The sequence below is a fragment of the Barbus barbus genome (genome assembly GCF_936440315.1).
Source record: "Barbus barbus genome assembly, chromosome: 12".
NCBI lineage: Eukaryota > Metazoa > Chordata > Actinopteri > Cypriniformes > Cyprinidae > Barbus > Barbus barbus.
The window spans coordinates 17,186,822-17,208,369 of NC_136740.1; positions in this window are offsets into that span (position 1 = coordinate 17,186,822).

Sequence of the window (21,548 nt, forward strand, 5' to 3'; positions counted from 1 at the left end):
TTGTTGAAAAGGAAAGGAGACTGTTAGGCTCTGGTTCTAACTATACATCAGCATACACTCCTGAAGTGTCGGTCAGGACACAAAGAATGAGGAGACAGGAACTTCTTTCCAAAGTGTATTGAATATTAGTTTTAAGGTCATGTACTAACACTTTGAACCACAAAACACCAACGAACATCCAAATCACAGGCAGGAAGGAACTTCTAGGTATGCCGCTGATCAGTCAGTAATATAATAACGTAACCTGCAGAAAACTAGAAGGATAGTACCTCCTACTGGATGCATCAGGAACTGCACTCTTTAAACTATCAAAATAGAAGTCTTTCAATAAAAGTCTATCTTTCTCCAGGAGCCTTTTATACAGCCGCCCCCAAAGGTGCTGCGCAACTTTGTTCCTACTAAAAGGTGACTTACCGGGTCACCCTAAGTTAAGACAGGTCCCGCTCTCGGGCAGGGTTGGGAGGATCACTAAGCGTGCTACTGGTCGAGTGTAGACTTGCCCCTTAATATCCACATCAGCAGATCTGACATGTCCATCCGAACTTTGGTGCGTCTTGATGACATGCCCAACAGGCCAGAGAGCCCTGGGCATCTGGGGATCAACAATCATGACGACCATTTTCTCTGTTAGGTCCGGGAGAGAGGATTGCCACTTTTGCCGTGTCTGGAGGCCTGGAAGGTAGTTTCGGATGAACCTGGACCAGAAGTTATCAGCTAGAACCTGCGAATGCCTCCAGGGCCTTCGACTCAACAATTCGGACTCTGGGTAGATTACCTGTGGCAAGGAGCCGTCTGGCCGCCCCATGAGCAGGCTGTTTGGGGTCACTGGGTCAATGTCCGCAACATCAGATGACACATAACCTAGAGGCTTGGAGTTCAGAATAGCTTCCACCTCTAAAAGGACGGTCAGCAAGACTTCTTCTGGAACTGATTGAGTTCCTACGGTGGTATGAAGGGCTGACTTTACAGATCGTACCTCTCTCTCCCACACTCCTCCAAAATGTGGGGCTGCTGGAGGATTGAACTGAAAATGGATCCTTTGACGAGAAAGCTGTTTCTGTAACTCGGGAGCCATTTCAGTAAAGGCTTCTCTCAGTTCTCTCTCACCTCCTTTAAAATTCGTACCTTGGTCTGACCACAGTTCTGCTGGTGTTCCCCTTCGTGCTATAAATCGCCTGAGAGCCATTAGGAAGGAATCAGAAGTCATGCTATTGAGGAGGTCCAAGTGTACCGCTCTAGTGGTTAAACACTTGAAGATGATCCCCCAGCGTTTTTCTGTGCGTCTCCCAATTCTAATCAGCATTGGCCCAAAACAGTCTACACCACAGGAGTGAAAGGCAGGTTTGTGGAGACGGAGACGGGCGGAAGGCAGGTCTGCCATTTTGGGAATAGTTGGTTGAGCTCTCCAACGCTGACACTCAAAGCACTTATGCTGGTGCCGACGAATGGCTTCACGGCCACGGATAATCCAATAATGGCGCCGGATTTCGGCAAACACACGCTCAGCTCCTGGATGATGTAGCTTGCAATCATAATGCTTAATTAGTAGCTGTGTAACTGGATGATGAGCGTCCAAAACAATGGGGTGTAAGGTAGATTCATCAATGCACTCAGCTTTCCTCAAGCGACCTCCCACTCGGACTAAACTACTAGATTTGTCCAGTTCAGGAGCTAAGGTAAGAAGGCGACTTTCAGAAGACACTGGTTTCCCTTTCTCTAAACGTTCATAGTCATTGGGGAATGACTCCTGTTGAACCCGTTTAAGAATAAGGATCTCCGCTCGACGATAATCGTCCGCATCAGGAAAGGAAGCAGAGGTAGGGTTCACCTGAATTTCCTTGGCAGTGGCATCCAGGAGTTCTTGCCAAGTATGACAGTCCAAAGCATCAGGTATAATGGGTTGGGGTGGTACTGCCGTTGTGCCGCAGAAGACAGACTTCCGTAGCTCGGTGGGGTCATCTGCCGGGTCTGTACCTGGCATCACTGGCCAGTTGGCTGGATCTTGGAGTAAGAAAGGAGGTCCTTGAGACCATCTGTTCATCTCGGTAAGGACAGTCAGCGGTTTGCCTCTGGTGAGGTCGTCTGCGGGATTGCTAGCAGAATCCACATAGCGCCAGGAACAATTTTCTGTTAGTTCCTGGATTTCGGCGACTCTATTGCCAACAAAAACTTTGTAGTGGCAGGATTCAGAGCTCAGCCAGGTAAGGACAGTGGAAGAGTCTGTCCATAACACTGTGGTCTCTATTTTCAAGGTCAGTTCCTTCCGAAGCAATTTAGCTAACTGCGCGGCCACAAGTGCTCCACAAAGCTCTAATCGCGGAATTGAATGAGAACGTTTGGGGGCCACCCGGGATCGAGCTACCATGAACGACAGGTACACTTGGCCTCTCTTGTCCGTGGTCCTCAAGTATGCCACAGCTCCGTATGCCTGTTCTGAAGCATCTGAAAATATGTGGACTTCATGGGAGGCACCATCCTTCTCCACCTCAGGAGGGACATAAGTCCTAGGTAGGGTGAGGTTTGGCAGGTACTGAAGTTCATTCTCCCAGATATGCCATGACCGCAGGAGCTCTGGTGGTAAGTTTGGGTCATCCCAACCTCGTTGTTTATTCCATAGCTGCCTGATTATAACCTTTGCTCGCGTGGTGTAGGGCAAAAGAAGTCCCAGGGGGTCGTATTGAGTAGCTAAGACCTTGTAAATGTTCCTGAGGGTGGGAGCCTCATACACTACAGGTCGGTGCTTGAACGACAGGGTATCTGTCTGCCAGTCCCAGAGTAGGCCTAAGGTTGACTCTGATATGTCGGTCTTATCTTGAGCTAACCAAATTTCCAGGCTCTCAGCTTGAGCTTCTGTGGGTAAGTGACTCAGAACCCCGGGGACATTGCTGGCCCACTGTCTTATCTCAAATCCAGCTTTGGAAAGCATCTCTCTCAGTCTGTCAACCAAGTGCCTTGCTGCCTCAGGGGTGCCCACACTCTGAAGGCAGTTGTCTACATAAAAACATTTCTCTACTGAGAACCTAATAGACTCATCAGCCATGCTGTGCTCGATCACATGGCGCTGCAGAGCATAAGTGGCACAGCATGGACTGCATGTAGTGCCAAATGGTAACACCTGCCATTCAAAGACTTTAGGGGGCTCATCCATTTTCAGATCACGCCAGAGGAAACGCAGTAGGGGACGATCATCAGGAAGGAGGCAGACTTGATGGAACATCGCCTTGATGTCACCACTTACTGCGACTGGATGTTCCCTAAATCTGAGGAGCACTCCAAGTAACGATGCACCAAGTGTAGGGCCAGGCAGCAGATACTGGTTGAGGTTCTGCCCATGATATTGGTGGGAGCAGTTGAAAACAACACGAGATTTCCCATTATGACTGACAAGGTGGTGAGGTATATACCAACATTTGTCAGAGTCTGCTGTCTCTTTAGTTACTTCCCGGACAGCTCCTGTCTGCTTGAGCTTCTCCATCTCTGCTCTGTAGGTCTCTGCTTTCACTGGATCCTTCAACAAACGTTTCTCAATACTGCGCAGGTTAGGCATGACTGACTCCTTAGGGGCGTGCAACTGAGGCATATCCTTCTGCCGTAGTAAGGGTGTTGCCAGTCGAAGGATGCCGTTCACTTCTGTGCGGATGGTCTTGGTTTCAAGTAGCTTTAAAGCCTCCTGATCTTGTTTGGATCGAGTCACATCTCTATCATCCCTGTGGGGGACAACTTCTATCTGCCAGAGTCTTTGGACGTTCTTAAAGAGCTCATCTTGTGTTGGAGGGACAGATGTCAGCAGGCATTGTTGGGAGGATGCAGGCCGCCCCATGAATGAGGCAGGGCCCTGGAGGGTCCATCCCAGGCGTGTGTGGACAGCAGCAGGTCCACCTGGAGATCCTAATCTGACAGGTTCGATCGGGGTAATGAGATGTGGCTGATCTGATCCAATCAATAGTAGAGGCTGAGCATCTTTCACTGGCAGGATGGGAAGACCACGTAAGTGTTGATACTTCTTCTGTAGCTGATCCACAGGATAAGACTGCTGAGACAAATTGAGGCTGTCCGCAGTGAAGGCATGTTCAATCTTGTACAGGGTTTGTGGTTTGTAGGTTGGGGATATTTGGAAGGAGATAGACGATCCATGAAGAACTTCAATGTCCTGTCGCACAGTGTGCAAGGGAAGATCTTCCGGTGTGCCCCGAATGCCGAGGGCTTTGGCAGCAGTGGGGAGCAAGATAGTTCTCTCAGAGCCGTCATCCAGAAGTGCAAAGGTATCTAAAGTACGGTCTTCATAATGAATATGCACAGGTACTACCTTGAGCATGGCACGGTTCCCAACAATGGGTTTGTCCAGGTAAAATCTGTCTGGAGAGGAATTGGTAAGGCAGGTCCTCTCATCACTGACTGTATCATTTTGGAAGGATCTGACGTTTACCTTGTGAAGAGGACGAAGATGTTTCCCTTGACACAGGTTGCAGGGCTTCTTCAGGTCACACTGAGCAGCATGATGAGTCCTGGCACAGCGCCAACAGCGATTATTGTCTCGAATCCAGTCTTTGGCCTGGTCAGTGGTGAGTTTAGCAAATTCTTTGCACTGACTTAAATAATGCTCTGTACTATCACAGAAGGGACAGAACCGTTTCACTTCAATTGGTTTTGTCTTTTGAGTGGTACCTTTCTGAGGAGACTGGAAAGTAAAATTTTGCGTCTCTCCAACCCCATGAAGAACGGCTACAGTCCTTTTACTCTGTACAGGTCGAGAAGGCTGTCGGTCTTGAAATCCTCGTGAGGCAATCTCAACATCAAAGTCATGGCACCACGCTTCATATCAGGGGCTTCCAGGACACTGGCAATTTTCCTCAATGCTAGTTGGTGGGGCTGACCAAACTTCTCATGAAGGGCCACCATGGTGTCGGTAAAAGGGGTAAGGGAATTCAGGAATGCATCTGCAATCAGCTTAGCTTCTTCCAACTTTAAGTGGTCTACGAGTATTTGATATTTAAAAAGTTCAGTCCCATCTGGAGGAAGCAGATTCTCCAAAGCGATTCGAAGTCTGGCGAACTCGCTTGGATCTGGCCGGTTGAACTTGGGGATAGAAGGGGTAGGCCCTCTATAGACGGACTCTGATCTTGAGGTGTGGGTTAAAAGTGGTATATTTGACTCTACCTTAACTGGGGGGGCTGGACGATTTGCCTGACCTGGTATGGCCACATGTTGGGAAGAGGGAACTGGAATTTGGGCCCGTGAGGGTTTCCAATATAAGGGCGGTGCAGCTGAGGATAACAACTCTCTGAGTTCTTGAGGTGTTGGAGGCGGAGGTAGCACATCTGGGCTTTGAGAATAATACTGAGAAGGTTGATATGCTTGTGAAAGGGGAGCCTGGGAAATCTTGGAATACTTTGGTACCTCTGGTTCGTAGGTAGCGGGGCTAGGTTTCGATAACTTTAAAGTCTCCATACCTCTTCTCAGTTCTGGCTCGGGCTCAGGCCAAGGGGGAAGCTCAAAACCCTCTTCTACATCAGCCGACATCTGATCTGTCTGATCTATGTGGCCGGGAGGATCAGATGGCAAGTGGGGGACTGGTCGTACTGGAGGACTGTGATGGCTTTTACTTAGGCTAAGGTCGGCCCTAAGAGTTTGGGCAACTTTTACAAGTTCATTGAACTCAGTACGAACTGCTTTCAATTCCATCAGGTCAGCACGGAAGGCTTGTTGTGATTGCAACAGTTGTGCATTCTCTCGGCGAATAGCTTGGAGCTCATTATAGGGTTCAGGTTCAGGATAACTGGGCCGCTGTGCTGACATGAAGGACTGAGGGAGGGTTTCCCTGTGATCTGTATAACTGAAGCTTGGTCTCAACCGAGGGACTGTGCGAGGAGCCGCATCATCATCAAGGTAGACAGGATGCTCCCATGATGATTGTAGAGGTGTCATATGAGAAGGTACCTCCCAGGAAGGTGAGCTAGCATATTCAGTTACAGGTCTGCCCCTTACATACTGTACTTCAAAGTCTTGGAGTCGGGCGGGTGGACGTGTTTGGCGTTTTGGTCTGGTTGCCCCAATGATCTCCTCATCGGACTCCATGGTTTCAGGAATGAACACTAATCCGGCTCGAAGGACCAGTTGTTGAAAAGGAAAGGAGACTGTTAGGCTCTGGTTCTAACTATACATCAGCATACACTCCTGAAGTGTCGGTCAGGACACAAAGAATGAGGAGACAGGAACTTCTTTCCAAAGTGTATTGAATATTAGTTTTAAGGTCATGTACTAACACTTTGAACCACAAAACACCAACGAACATCCAAATCACAGGCAGGAAGGAACTTCTAGGTATGCCGCTGATCAGTCAGTAATATAATAACGTAACCTGCAGAAAACTAGAAGGATAGTACCTCCTACTGGATGCATCAGGAACTGCACTCTTTAAACTATCAAAATAGAAGTCTTTCAATAAAAGTCTATCTTTCTCCAGGAGCCTTTTATACAGTATTTCATCTATGAAAAAAATCAGTGAACAGTGGTAAATGTGGCACCATTGGTACATAAAGAGGCACTTTGGTTACAGCAACACCTTTTTGATTACTGTCTTTAATGGATGGTGCATCTTTAAAGAAAGTCTTTATCATTATTACAGACACATTATTACAGACATTAAATCTATATTTAAAAACAATTAAATTAAAACCAATTAAATATACTGAATATTACATTTCTGACAGAAATTGTTTTAGTTTTTATATCAAAATATGAGAAATATTTTATTTTAATATTATTCAGACTGTTAAAATGTTTTACTGCTTCAGGATAGATGCTATATTTAATATTTCTTGAATAAAACCTTTTTTTTCCCTGTGAAAAGAAAATCTGAACATGTTTCAGTTAACTGTACGTCTATTTCTGATTTCATAAACTGTACGTCTATGTCTGTTTTCATTCATGAAAAATGAAATATGTCATCTACCCTGAATAAAGTCCATTAATGTGTCCTTCACAATAAATACAGTGGCAGCATCTTCATAGGCATCTCCCAGGAGGTACTTCAGCTTGTGGTATCCAGTCTGGGGCACATGGGTCTGTAAACCACTGCAGTGTTTAGACCTGTGTTGTGGATTGTGTTGCCAAACAGCTAGCCTCTGGCTGTCAGTCCATCACCCCCAGTGCGGGGGCTTCTCATGCCCAGAAGCGTGCCTCAGCTCTTAATTACCTAACATAACAGCTGGTCAGCGAGTCTGCCGTGTATTTGCTCACTCCGGTGAGAGGATATCTGGCTGTCGCCGTGAGGCATATCAGTTACAAACCAAGCATCCATCTCCCACCACCACATCAAAATAAATACAGCCTCCTGACAGCCTCTTTAGGCCTGACACAACTGATCCCCCAATAAATAAAGTATTAATATTAAAACTCATTAGCATAATGTGCTTAATATCTTTTGAATGGTGTACACTTTTGTCAAGTCAAGTCACCATATATAGCGATTTAGACTATACAGATTGTTTCAAATTAGCGAATCAATGATGCAAATTGTTTTCAAATATGAGACAAATCCCAATTCTACTGTAAAGCAGCTCTAACAAGACAATAGTTTAATCATTCAGCTCCAGTAAGTTCAGTGTTGGTTCATAAATATATAGGCTTTCATTGAACAGTTCTTAAAAGTAAAATAGTTTTTTAGCATAATAAACATTTCAATAATATTTTAATACATTTGACTTTTTTTTTAATAAACATTGTTCCACTATAAAGAAAAATGTTTGTGCAATGGAAAGGTTCTATAGATGTTAAGGGTTCTTCATGGAACCATCAATGACACTGAAGAACCATTATGGGCCACAAACATGTTATGTAACTTTTTTTTTGTGAATAATGAATGATACCACTTTATGATTCAGCGATCTGTCCTCAGAGTGACATTTTCATGAAAGCTTATATGTTCTAAAGATCCACACACCCCACATCTCTATCCTGGTGAGTAAACAGAGGCATTTCAACTACCTGACATTTCAGTATTGGTCTGACACGACCACAGGAATTCCTCTGAGTGTTTGGACTCTACAAAGATTATTTTTTTTAAAGTTCCTCTCACCCCGAGAGCCTGTACTCTGGCCATTTTGAATGCCAAGGCACCTTGTGTCAGTATGCCTGTGACACTGTATGAAGCTGTCTACCACTGTTGAAGATATAAAGATAAACAGCGTTGCCTTCACACTGACTCGCTCAGTGAAAGAACTCATTATTTCATTTCCTCAACTGTTAAAAAAAAGACATCTGGAACACAACACCACCGAGAGTAAACAAAATAGGGTGAAAGTGCCACTCTAGTGGGAATGCGTCTATGTTTTTGTTTCCAGTGGCTATGCACTGGTTACATCAGAAGAATTTTAAGCAGCTAATAGTAAGCCTCTTAAGACCCCTCTTTCTCTCTCTAGGTTTCCAAAGGCAACTGTGCTCCATCAAAGGTGTATTATTGCTGAAGGTGCACGGCATGTATCTGTTTGTGTCACACCGATGAAGCGTACCATGATGCCTGGAATGGCTGCAGAGAGAAGAATAAAAAGAAGGCTCAGAAGATCATCAGGTGAACAAAAAAATGAAAATGACAGATTCGTCAATGGTATTGAATGCAACTCTGTTATTGCGGATTCTTCCATTTTACAATAGTTACACTGATATTTGTTTTCTTTAATGAATAAATAACTGCATTGTCCCATAGTACATTGTGGGTTTGCTGAAAAAATCAGGAAACCCACTTATAGGTAGTTTAGTGATCAATAATATTCATGTTTGTATTCATAATAGCATGCGTAATGAGTATAAGGATTTACTTTTTTCCAGTAAGTTCAAGAATCATTTGAGCTGCACTGACCTCTAGAGGAACGTGACATTTTAACCAAAATATTACTCTCATCTCACAAAAACTGCCAGTAGGCGAAGGTAGTGTTCTGTAGGCCAGGGGTCTGCAAGGGGTGAAAGGGAGTCCTTGAAAATTTTATTTATTTATTTGTTTGTTTGTTAGGCTGTCACAGTTATTTATTATGTTTACATTCACTAATTTAATAATGTGTCATTCTGGTCAGAAATCAATACATTAATTGAATTATTTTCTTTTCTTTCATTCTTTTTCTTTTCATAATTTGTTATTTTTATAAATATTTTCCACATAATATGTATATTAATAATATTTGTATTATGACAATGTATAAGGCAATTATTTCATTTTGGGAACAATTATTTAATTTACTTGTCTTTTTCTAAATATATTAAAAATAAATATTTTCTACATAATATTTTCATATCAATATAATGGCAATGTAAAAGCATTTTTTCATTTTGGAAACAATTATTTGATGTATTTGTCTTACATTTGCACACATTACAAATGGATTTTTACACACAAAAATATGCAGCTGCCTTTATTTATCAACGGCTATAGACAATATGTACACAATATAATGTTGTGAATTTGTTTTTATTTCAAGAGTTTTCTTAGACGTTCTCTTTCTTGCATTTGGGAACACTGTAAAATACCAATACCAGACTGCTGATTACATTACAAATGTTGTTTGCTCTGAACTGCGAAGAAGAAACTTTAGTATTTGCTGTTTGGTGATGGTGATTAGAACTTTTGCCACAACTTTGAAAGTAGAACATTCTCTCCAGGCCATATCAGAAAAAGGCCGTAAGAAGTAGGTCATTCAGATCTGACACAACATGACCCAATTTGCTATCTCACTATTTGATATGTTCCCTTAAATTTCTGCATGAGCGGAGCAAACTATGTAATATATCACTGTCATACTGATCTTTTAGAGGTCAGCTTGCGATTCCTAATGGACATAAACAGACTAAACAGACGCTCAGGACAGTTGACGGGCCACTGCTGCGCGTCGTCACGAAAGCTTATCATTTACAAGTGTTTTTAAGCCTTGCCAATTTAAACATTCAAAAGAATTAACGCATTAAACACAAGATGCGGAAAACTGAACTGAGTGCTCGCGCGCCGTGTACAGTGAACGCGCAGAGAGAGCCGCGCGTCTCATAGAGAGCAAGACCAAACCGAGCTCTCCTTCGCCTCCTGCTGCACCTGAACGAACAAATACAAATCGCAGTTTAAACAGGCAAACAGAAAAAGATGTGAAAGAGCCCAATTCAGCACCTGCACGTGTTCTGTGCGCACAGGGGGCACGAAGAGAGACGCGTCTCAAAGCGCTTAAACACCGAATTTGCCTCTTCTACAAAATTCTGTCAAAATACCCGTCTTGTAGAGTATCCTCGAAAAAACTGTTGGTTATGTCTTAAGTGAAAGTAAAAAGTGGAGAAAGAAATCGCATGTATATACTGGATGCATTGTCTCTTAAAGTGACCGCACCTAATTTACTGGCTGCTGTTGACACCATTTTCTAAACTATAGCAAATAAACTGTGATAATGTGAGAAATGTTGAAGGTGTCTGAATAAATTTTGGTTTGACTGTATGTTTAATTTTTACAGTAAAGACTATGCTGTGCTATTTTACATTTGGTTATTCAATTTCTGTATCTGGACATCTACAAACTTCAAAAAACATTGTGTAAATAGCAGAAATAAATTAATAGAACCAATATACAAATTAAACTATTTCAAACAGGGCCCACTGGTACAAACTGCACCGGGGCCCCGCAAACCCCAGCTACGGCCCTGCTTCTACCCAAATCAGTGTTGCACAAAAAAAAATGCAAATATATTCCCAAATATATTTCTCTTGTGCTGTAGAGAAGAGCTCTTGTTTTATGGTGGTCTGTTTTGGAAATGATGCAATGTGGCGTTTGAGGAGGATCACAAAGGAATCCATTATGGGAACCAAAAGATGAAAGTGCTCTTCAAAATGCATCAGACATTGTGCCTTAATATATCTAAAATGTGCCTCTTTCTATTTGGACTACTTTTTGCTCTTCTCATGATGCACGCCAAACAGAAATTTCTAATGAATAGGCACTGCATGTATGGTTAGTGTCAATTACTTTAATGTGTTCATAGAACATGCAGGAGTAACACACATATGTATAAACACAATGCAGCCCTGTCTATGTAGATTAAGAATAAGAATTAGATATAGGTGTGTCTAAGCCGTAAAATAACAATAAATATATAAAATAATTTTATTAATTTATATAATTTATTCAAAAAGATTTTACTTTTATAGTAATATAATATTTTATGGCTTTTTTTTTTGGAGTCTGTCTAAAGGTCATATAAAGGTTATTTACCCTTCATTTACTCATGCAGTGATAAGCAGTGTTAATCAGTAAGGATGGTCTCCTGAGGCACAGGTGTATTTAGTATGAGATAATTAACAAATGCACAACAGACTCCCAGTAAATCATGTGGATGCTGTAGAACAGAGCCAACCTCAGCACTACTGAGATATGTGAAGTAGTCTGCAGGCTTTAAATGTGCTATGAGCTCTCCTGACAGGTTACTTATCATTTCCGTAAAGGGCAGCTCTGGAGAATTTAAGGTCCCAACAAGGCAGTACAGCATTGTCATTATTTTGAAAAAATGTTTTGAAAATTGTGTGTATATGGATGTTAGGTGACAAGTAAATATTTATTTATCTATTTATATTATTTATTTTATTTATTTATTAATTTACACCACCCTTTAAAAAGATTATGGCAGACAATTATCATTGTTTTATCATTTATTGTTTATTTATAAATATTATTATTTTATTTATTTGAATTGTATTTATTTATTTATTTATTTTCTTTCTTGCTTGCTCTAGAACAGCATACTAAATTCACTCTCTGATCTTACTGCTAATATATTGCCTGCTGTAATCTTTTCAAAGGGTGTTGTGGTAGAAGTTCAAAGGAATTACTCACGCTGTTCATTTCAAGCCCTACAATGGGTAGGGAGGAGCAAAAATTTGTTTACCTCAAATTTCTTAACCTGACATTCTAGTTTTCCATTATTTTGTTTCAGGAAATTCAGGGGTTGGTACCTTGATAGTGATGCTAGAGTAAAAAGTAAAGTAATTCCAACAATTACAGTGGGAAAAAAATATATTTGATCCCCTGCTGATTTTGTATGTTTGCCCACTAACAAAGAAATGATCAGTCTATAATTTTAATGGTAGGTTTATTTGAAAAGTGAGAGACAGAATAAAAACAAAGAAAATTTAAAAAAACACATTTCAAAAAAGTTATAAATTGATTTGCATTTTAATGCGTCAAAAAAGTATTTGATCCCCAGTCAATCAGCAAGATTTCTAGCGCCCAGGTGTCTTTTATACAGATAAGAAGCTGAGATTAGAGAGTGCTTTAAGAGAGTGCTCCTAATCTCAGTTTGTTACCTGTATAAAAGACAACCTGTCCACAGAAGCAATCGATAAATCAGACTCCAAACTCTCCACCACGGCCAAGACCAAAGAGCTGTCCAAGGATGTCAGAGACAAGATTGTAGACCTACACAAGGCTGGAATGGGCTACAAGACCATCGCCAAGAGGGGGGCCTAGTTTAGGATGTTTAGTGCACAAAAAAACAAAACACAGTGGCTCATGCCTTAGGCTATTTTGCTATTTCTGGTTAAACTGTTACTAAAATGTCTCTATTTTTCTTCAACACATCCCTGTATTTTTCACCCAGTGTGCTATGAAAATAATTATTTTTAAAAAGATTTCTGAAAGTTGATATATGATTGTATATAAATAAATTTTCTGTTTGATCAAATGTGGATACAGTTGGCTTGTACAACATGTTATCTTACGGTACAAGAAAACATTTATTTTTGAAGTCATTTAACATTTTAGCTTACAGCATGAGAAACAGATGACAGCACAGATGCAACTATTGCGTAATACCTCTCAAGGCACAAACACCTCAGTACAAGGAACTAACACTAGATGGCGCTGTTGATCGAGCCTCAGTAGTTCACACAAATAACCTAATCACCAAAATTGTAAAAAAACAAAAACAAAAAAAAACTGTTTGGATAGATTATTTAATAATAGATTATAGAGATATTAGATTGAGATTGTTATTTAATTAGATTATATATTATTTGTTTAATTCGTTTTTCTCCCAACATCATCACAACAGTTTATTTGCAGATGCTTATGCAACTTCATACGCTTAGCGTGCAACCCTAGTGCAGGACACTAAATTAGCAAGACTACGTTCAGACACCCTCATCACTCGGCGTTTTCTAATTTATAAAAGCGTATGTTTGGCTTCAAAACCTACAGCTGTTATGTTTCCTCATACTGAGCCTTCGTCCCCCGATGTTTAGTAACGACTGCTGTAGTAACACAATGCTGGCTTTGGGAGGGCTTAGTTTAGAAACGGGGGTCTTTCCGAGTACGTTACGCGGCTAACTCTTTTAGAATAGCATTTGGGCACCAGTGATGTTATTTAAAGCCTCAGTAAACATACACACGTGGTGGAGCATGGAGCTCAGACACGCTATGCAGACAGCGAAGAAACTTGTGTTATGGAAAAAGAGAGGGGGTGAGGAGGTGTTTGCGGGACTAGCTCTAGTTCTGACAGAGAAGAGAGATTTCTATTTTTAGGGAGACTGGAATGCACACAGAGGCCTCTCGAAGGATTTCTGAACATCATAACATACTGCGGTCCCCCCAGTCTCATATAAACATCCACCTGCCAAACTCAGAAAGTGAACAACTTTCAGAAGTGAACTGATGTTGAAAACAGAGGGACGAGTTTGAGTTCTGTTTGAGGTTTGATGATACATAGATATTTACAGGACCATCTAGAATGTGCTTCAAATCAGCTGAGACAAGGTAAGGCAAGATATGGCTGACAAACCAGGTCTCCGAGCAGATGCTTTGACTGTAGGCACAACACCTGTGTAGATTGTAGATAACAGCATAGCATGTGTTTGTTATGATATGTCAGTCTTCAGGCAAACTGGACAACTCCAGTCTTGGGAGATTAATTGTGGTGAACATGCAGAATTGTATAATGTAAAGTATAATGTTGTCTGACTATAAAATATGGTGATGAGGGACCTTTTTCCATCTTCTTTTATCTTCGTCCATTCTATAGGTATCTTAAAACGTGGAATTGCTGAGTAAATCATGCATTATGTAATGCATTTGAAAATATTTCACAGATGCAACTTCAAACTCATGTTTAAGCATGTCATTGTGTCAGTCAGGAAGATATGAATGTTTGTTTTTTATTTATAGCATTCACACACACACACACACACACACACGCAAACTGCATATATACTGTATAATACTGTATGTAATTTATTATATAATAAACTATAGGGTAAACGTAACTATTAAGCTCACCAAAATCTACATTGAGACATTTTTAGTGCACAAAATATTGGTTTCAGTGCAAAAAGTTATGTTAAAATAAAATATTAATCTCTCACACAAAAATATTAAATTTTATTTTAAATGACAAAAGCATTTCAATTAAGATATACATCATTCAATTCAAAAAGTCTGGCTGTGCTTAATGGGTAAATTTTTGTGTTTTGTGTAAAAAAATGTGTTAACCGCTGTTCCCATTAAGCTCACATCATGTTTTATTAAAAATTCTTGTTTATTTTAAGGAAAAGTTTTAAAGAATAATTGTAAAAATATGTATTTTTTGAAGGTACAAAGTCAATAAAAAAAACAGAACACTAAAATAATATATATCATAAGTTATATATTCATAATGAAGTGTCATCTAAGCACATACACTGTAAAAAAAAAAAGTTGAGCCAACTTAATTTTAAGGCAACCAGCTTCAGCAGATTTTTGAGTTCTCTCAACTTATTTTTGTAGGAGATTCTCAATTTTTTATTGTATAAACTCTTAAAAAAAATCTGCTGAAGCTGGTTGCCTTAATTTTAAGTTGGCTCAACTTTTCTTTTCTTTTCTTTTCTTTACAGTGTATCAACATCTATACTAGTCCACGTTCAGCTAAGTAACACATTCAAAAATCAAATAAAACAAACCAATAAAACATTTAATTCATGGGGATGAACGCAGAAACTAGCCTCATTATGAAACCTCTTTTTAAATGGTTGTTAATTTATCTATAGTCTCTTAAGACTGGAATACACTACATGACTTTTGCCCCAATTTTCCACAGATTTACAGTCTGGAGAAGCTGATGCTAGTTGCCAAAGATCAGAGCCAGTCTGCAGATTTTACTTGACAGAATCCATAGAAAATCGATTAATTTAACTTAAAGTGACAACCATCAGTTAATATTTAAAGTTTTTTTATGAAGTATACAGACGTTCAATGTGGAATAGCTTAATGAGAGCACAGTGAGCTTAATTGGAGGAGCAACAAGTTTTTGTATATTTCGTGTAATATTTATTAAAATGTCAGGATTTTGCTAAATAATTAGTCAATTAGGTCATGTATTAAGTTCATATATATTTTAATATGAACATCTATGAAATTATACTTTTTCTTATTGATGTCACACTGAAGCTGTGTGAAAATGGCCGCCAGACAGTGTGAACACTGATTGACTTGAAATTGTAGGAGGTATATAGTAACAAACATATCTATTGGTTAAGACATCAAGTAGGATGATATATTTTTTTTTTTTTCTTTTTTTTATAATCTGATCTCAAAAATGGAAGTGTGCTTAATGGGTACGTGAGCTTAATAGGCACATTTACCCTATATTCGGATTGGGCATGATGCTATAGTGCCAAGGTCATGGGCTTCCAATGGAATACATGAGTAGAGAAAATGTGTATCCTGAATGCTAAAATATGTAAATATCGCCTCATTTTCAAAATCATTAGATTTTAAAAATGAAATAGTAATATGAAATGCATCTAAACTCCTGCAATTATACACTCTAAAAAATGCTGGGTTAAATACAACCCAGTGCTGGGTAAATATTGGACAGAACACATGCTGGGTTGTTTTCAACCAACATTTGGGTTAAATGTTTCACCCAACCTTCTGGGCAGTATCCCAACCACTGGGTTTAAATAACCCAGTCGCTGGGTTATTTTTTTATATTATATTTTACCCAGCGCTGGGTTGTATTTAACCCAGCATTTTTCAGAGTGTAATTTTCATATGCATAAAGAAAAATATCTTTTTCTGCGATTGTGGCAACCAGTATTCAAATTACAGAAAATGTTTTAATTATGAAACATCCTCTTTTTTTTTTTTTTTACAGCTTAGATGAACCAATATCAGAAGTCTTGCATTTTAAAGACAAAATCCTAACTTCCACTCTACTCCTGGAGCTGAATACCTTAAAGAAGGACTGAATTCTCGCGGATGTTGTGCTTTGCTCTGAGGGCAAAACACAACAATATTCAATATTCCGCAATATTCTGGTGTCCAGTAGCCCTTACTTCTACGCTGTTCTCCCTCTGATGCAAGCCGCCTCAATGCTTCAGTATGGAAGACTTTTTGATGCCTGCTCCACCTTCCTGCAGGCCCAGCTCAGTCCAGACAACTGCCTGAGCATGACCCGACTCTCAGAAATCCTGCACTGCTCAAGCTTGAGGGAAAAAGCAAGAGAGCTGGCCGTGAAGAGCTTCTCAGATGTGGTTGTCTCTGAGGACTTCTGCGAACTCTCGCTACCCGAATTGGTTAGCTACTTGGAAGACGACAGACTTTGCGTCGAAGAGGAGTAAGTATTTGAGACTCCTCTAGCTTGGATCCATCACGACCCATTCTCCAGACATGGCACCATCCATGACTTGTTCCGTTGTGTGAGACTGAGACATGTCCACCCTTCATATCTTTTCCAGTTTATCGCCAACGACCCTCTAGTCCAATCATCATCTTTATGCACAGAAATTATCGAATCTGTTCGTCGTCTTCTCTTTTCTGTCGGTACTCATTGTAGGAAAGAAAAAAACATCGCAATTTTTGTTTCATGCCAACTACATTTTTTTATCTCAACAGGCTATACTAGAAGAATGGTAGCCTATGATGTTAAAACCAACAGGTTTGAAAAATGTGAAAATATGAAGGCTAGGAAAATGCATCACTCTGCTACTGTGGTCAATGACAAGATCTATGTCACGGGGGGCCGTTTCATTAACAGCCACGACAGCTTTGACTGCTACGACCCAACAACAGACTCATGGGTGTCAATGGGAACACTGCCATTCAAGCTATTTGACCATGGCTCAGTACCTCTGGTCTATCTCTCTGATAAGTTTCTACCTACATGAACGTATTTATGTAACAAGCTTAGTTACTTCATTCAGGTTTATAAATGTCTCTGTCTCTTGCTAATCTCTATTCAACAGATCATACTGAGAAAAATATACACATTTTTCACAGCTCTCTAAAGGTGTTTGCACGTTGCCTTGAACTTGATTTTCAAGTGTCTTTTTGATCCCCTGATCTAATAAATAATTATATAATATTAGTGCTACAAAACACGTTACCTATGAATCTCTGTTCAGTATTACTTTGCACTGTATAGCTGCACATTGTAAGTTTACAGGAGTACTTTTATGTAAATACATTCCTCCCTTTTGTAAACTGATTTTTTTAAGTAGTGTAACCCCCCCCCCCCCCAAGTTTGTAGTGGTTACATCATGTTAAAAATAAATGTAATGCATAAATTATACATGCAAAATGATGTTTATCAGTAAATGCTTCATTAAAATCAATAATGCTTTTGTGTGTTATTTGTAAGTTGGCTTATCAGGCCGTATAAAATTTAAAGGGATATTTCTTTCGAAAAATAAACTAAAAACACCCTATAATCTTTTGCTCAGCCTCCTCTCGATCCAAATCTGGCTGACTTATTTTCTTTTGTGGAACACTAAAGAAAATACTATAATAGAAAAATTGGACTGCAGGATCATTTTTAAAAAGCTAAAATAACAATAACAACAAAAAACTTATTTTATATTTACCCAGAAGAAAGAAACTCACAAGGGTAATGTACCTAGTTAGGTCAGATGCCATACTGAATTCAACATGGAAGAAAACTAAGTTGTGAAGGAAGGATAGACTTATAGACTTTTCAATGGCACACACTTATATCCTGTACTGTATATATACACTATATATATCCTAGATTATAATTTTCACAACTTTCAATTTTTTTTTTTTTTCTGAAACATGTTTTCTCAGCGGAACAATCTATTCATCACAGCCTTGCCTTCATATCTGTCAGAAATTAGGTTTTTAAATGATGACAGAATTCAGATTTTTGGCAAATTATCCCTTTAATTGAAATCCTCTCTCCGTCAATAATTTACATCTTCATATAACAACGTTTTGTATTAGTTATAGTGTTTATTTGATCCTTTAAATGTAATATCTCTTAAATTTTAAATAAAAATGCATTCTTATAAATTGTTACATAGCTCTGTTGTGAAACATCATCTAGATCACAGAAGATGAAACTCATCATTTGACATGCCACGGGAGGTGTGAAATGGAAGGCAGCAAATGTGTGTCTGAGCATGAGTGTTACTGCCCTGTCTGAGTCTTACATGTCTTCCTGTCACTGTAACAGGTGTCAACATGACCAGACATGAAACTGCGAATTACAAAGGAGGTTTTGATGAGCCACTAAGAGACTTGCTGTCTCTTCTGATAGTGTGAATTCTGTGCTGGGATGAATTCGCAATTCACAAGTTATACAAGTCCTTTGAAATTTGACATTAAGGATGATAAAAAGGTGAACAACAATCTGTGTTATGATTACTCAATGTAAAATGAGAAATAAACTGCATGTGCTCTTTGAGGTTTGCATTGATTATACTAAGTCAAACTTATTCATATCTGAACATGTGCTGAATGATGGGGTTCAATCCAAGCTGTAGGTGATCTGATGTTATTTTGGGAAACAAACAAGGGGGAACTTTACACCCCCAGAATCATGTGGCTGGCCCAGATCGCAGATTTGGTTGGTCCAGGATGTAAATTGAAACATTTCACAGAGTGAACCTGAGGGAATGATGAAATCCGTGTAAGAGCAACAGCAACAGGTTTGTTAGTGAGCATGTGTGCGTGTCCACTGACATGAATGCAAAACACAAACACTTCTAGACATTTCCATCTACATCGTTACATGAACTTGTCATTGCATTTACTTGTTTTGCTCTTGTTCACAGACAAATGTTGAGCTTTTCTTAGCTTTAAATTATAAAATGGAAATATGATTGTCATTTAGCCATCTACATGTCTAGGAAATCCCCTCATAGCACTTGTCCCTGAGCTGAGAGCCAAACAGTGTACATGGCTTGGGAAAAGATATTTTTAAGAGAAGAACAAATGTCATGTTGTTGAGTGTATTTGCCTTGCAATTGAGGCAAATGCCTTCCTGATGTGCAGTTAAACTGTTGGAATGAAAAGCTAATGAAATGGGCCTCAAGTCACAATGTTACTAAAACATATCAAACATCTGTCTTTTGAAAAGTTTAGACTACCGTAACATAATTTATATTGGATATCTGCCTAAATGTTGTGCTTGTTAATGTTTCCTAAATTAAACAATGACACTATACTACCACTATTCTGAATAAAACTAGAATTCTACTGGTAAATTGATAAATAAAAAATGTAAACTATTTGAGAGTGTGTGTTTTCTATTTAAATATTTGTAAGATGTAATAAGAAAATGTTTTCAATTCTTAAGTTACATGATCCTACAGAAATCGTTCTAATATGCTGATTTGTTGCTCAAGAAACGTAATTATTATCAAAGTTGAAAACAGCTGTACTGCTAGATCTTTTTTTTTTTTTTTTTTGTGGAACCATGAAACATTTATGATTCTTTGAAAAATAAAAAGTTCAAAAGAACGTGTTTGAAATGATAAACCTTTTGTAATTTTACTTTTGAGCAGTTTAATGCACTTTTGCTGAATTAATGTAATAATTTTACTAAAACATATTACTAACTTCTAATTGTAGAATATTTTTATAATTAAAATAATTTCTTCCGTGGAAATTATGATGCACAATAATAAAAAATTATTATTATTTTAAATGAATCTATAAAATACACACTTCTAAAGTGAAATATCATCCTTACTGGAAACAGATTACTTAAACACTTAAGTATGAAACATTGGGTCCTGTGAAGCAACATGGTTCACTGTATGAATGTCGCTACAGTCACGCTCTGTGCATGTGCTTATGCATCTTGTCATGTGCTCCTGCTGATGCATGTTTCATTTGTCACTTGGTGAGGGATCTGTGACCTTCTGCATTGTTTAGAGTCAACCAGACTGGCAAGGGGCAGTAGAGAGACACTAGTTCTGGAGCCTTCTACTCCACTTTAAACACAGTATGCAGAATAGTTTACAGCACCCAGCTAAGTCAGGTTATATCAGCGCTGTTATAAAGAGATCAGGAGACAAATTGAGAAATGTTTCCTGTAACCTTTATCACATAGCTGAGTGCATGTTGAATCTCAACCCTGCTGAAAAAATAACAATAGAAGCGTGCCCAAAATACAATAGAAAATGTAATGGATTTAATGGTTATAATGGGAATTGTATTGGTTTTAATGGAAACTATAATGGTGTCTACTGTTATGTGATGGATTCTATTGGTGGGATGTTAAATCCTATTTGGAAAATAGGATTTTGTAATGGTTTTACTGGAAAAAGCGAATGGTTTATAGTGGTATTTTAATGGAAACCATTGGAATTTCTGTAATGGTTTCTGTTGGGCTTCTATTGTTGTTGTTTTTTTTTTTTAGCAAAATGACTGTTTAACAATTGCATGGCATGCATTTCTGTTTTGATTTCAAGAAAAAAAAAAAGTTTGCTTTAAAACATGCATAAGCTCAGTTCTGCCTGTCTGGAAAAACATTCCAGAAACACTCTTTATAATGCAAAATATATGGGGGGTATAAACTTATCTTTTTACATCAGTTTGCATTAATTTTATTGTGCTGACACATTTAGGTATCATTAATATCTCATGTAAATACATCTCTGTGTAAAATGAAACCAGCTCTGCATGGTAATTACACTATAGTGTTAGTTTTAGCATCAAGGAAGTGTAAAACAGTGTTAATATGCATCTTCTAAAATCTCATTTACACACAACAATTTTCAGCTGAAAAGAATTAAAGTGTCTGAAAGTAAACATTCAACACAGAGAAACTCTTATGCCTGTCTTAAAGAGATTAAATGATAAAAGGAAGCTGTGATCAGCTCTCATTACATCATGTAGGGTAGCTGGGTCACATTTCTTGCTCAGTATGCAACTCATTACCAAACAAAAGTGAACAGGTATTGATGAAATCAACTTCAAAAGATTATATTTCCTTATCGTGGTGTGAAGTTCCCTGACAGTTTCATTTTACGAAACTGATGGTGTTCTGTTAATAGGAGGTCGACTGGGCTCTGATCATGTTACTAAAAGGTTCAGTAATAAGGTAAAAACATAGGCTACACGCTTTTTTCATAGTGGATAACCAGCCTTTGTTTGACCCACTTCTTTACTGTCAATATAGTCTGCATATTCTGATACAAGAGAATTACAAAGGTCATTCACACACATCACGTGATTATTTTCCTCTTGATCCACAATGACATAATTGATCCCAAACATTCTCACAGAATTCTCTCTTATTTCTGAAGCATGG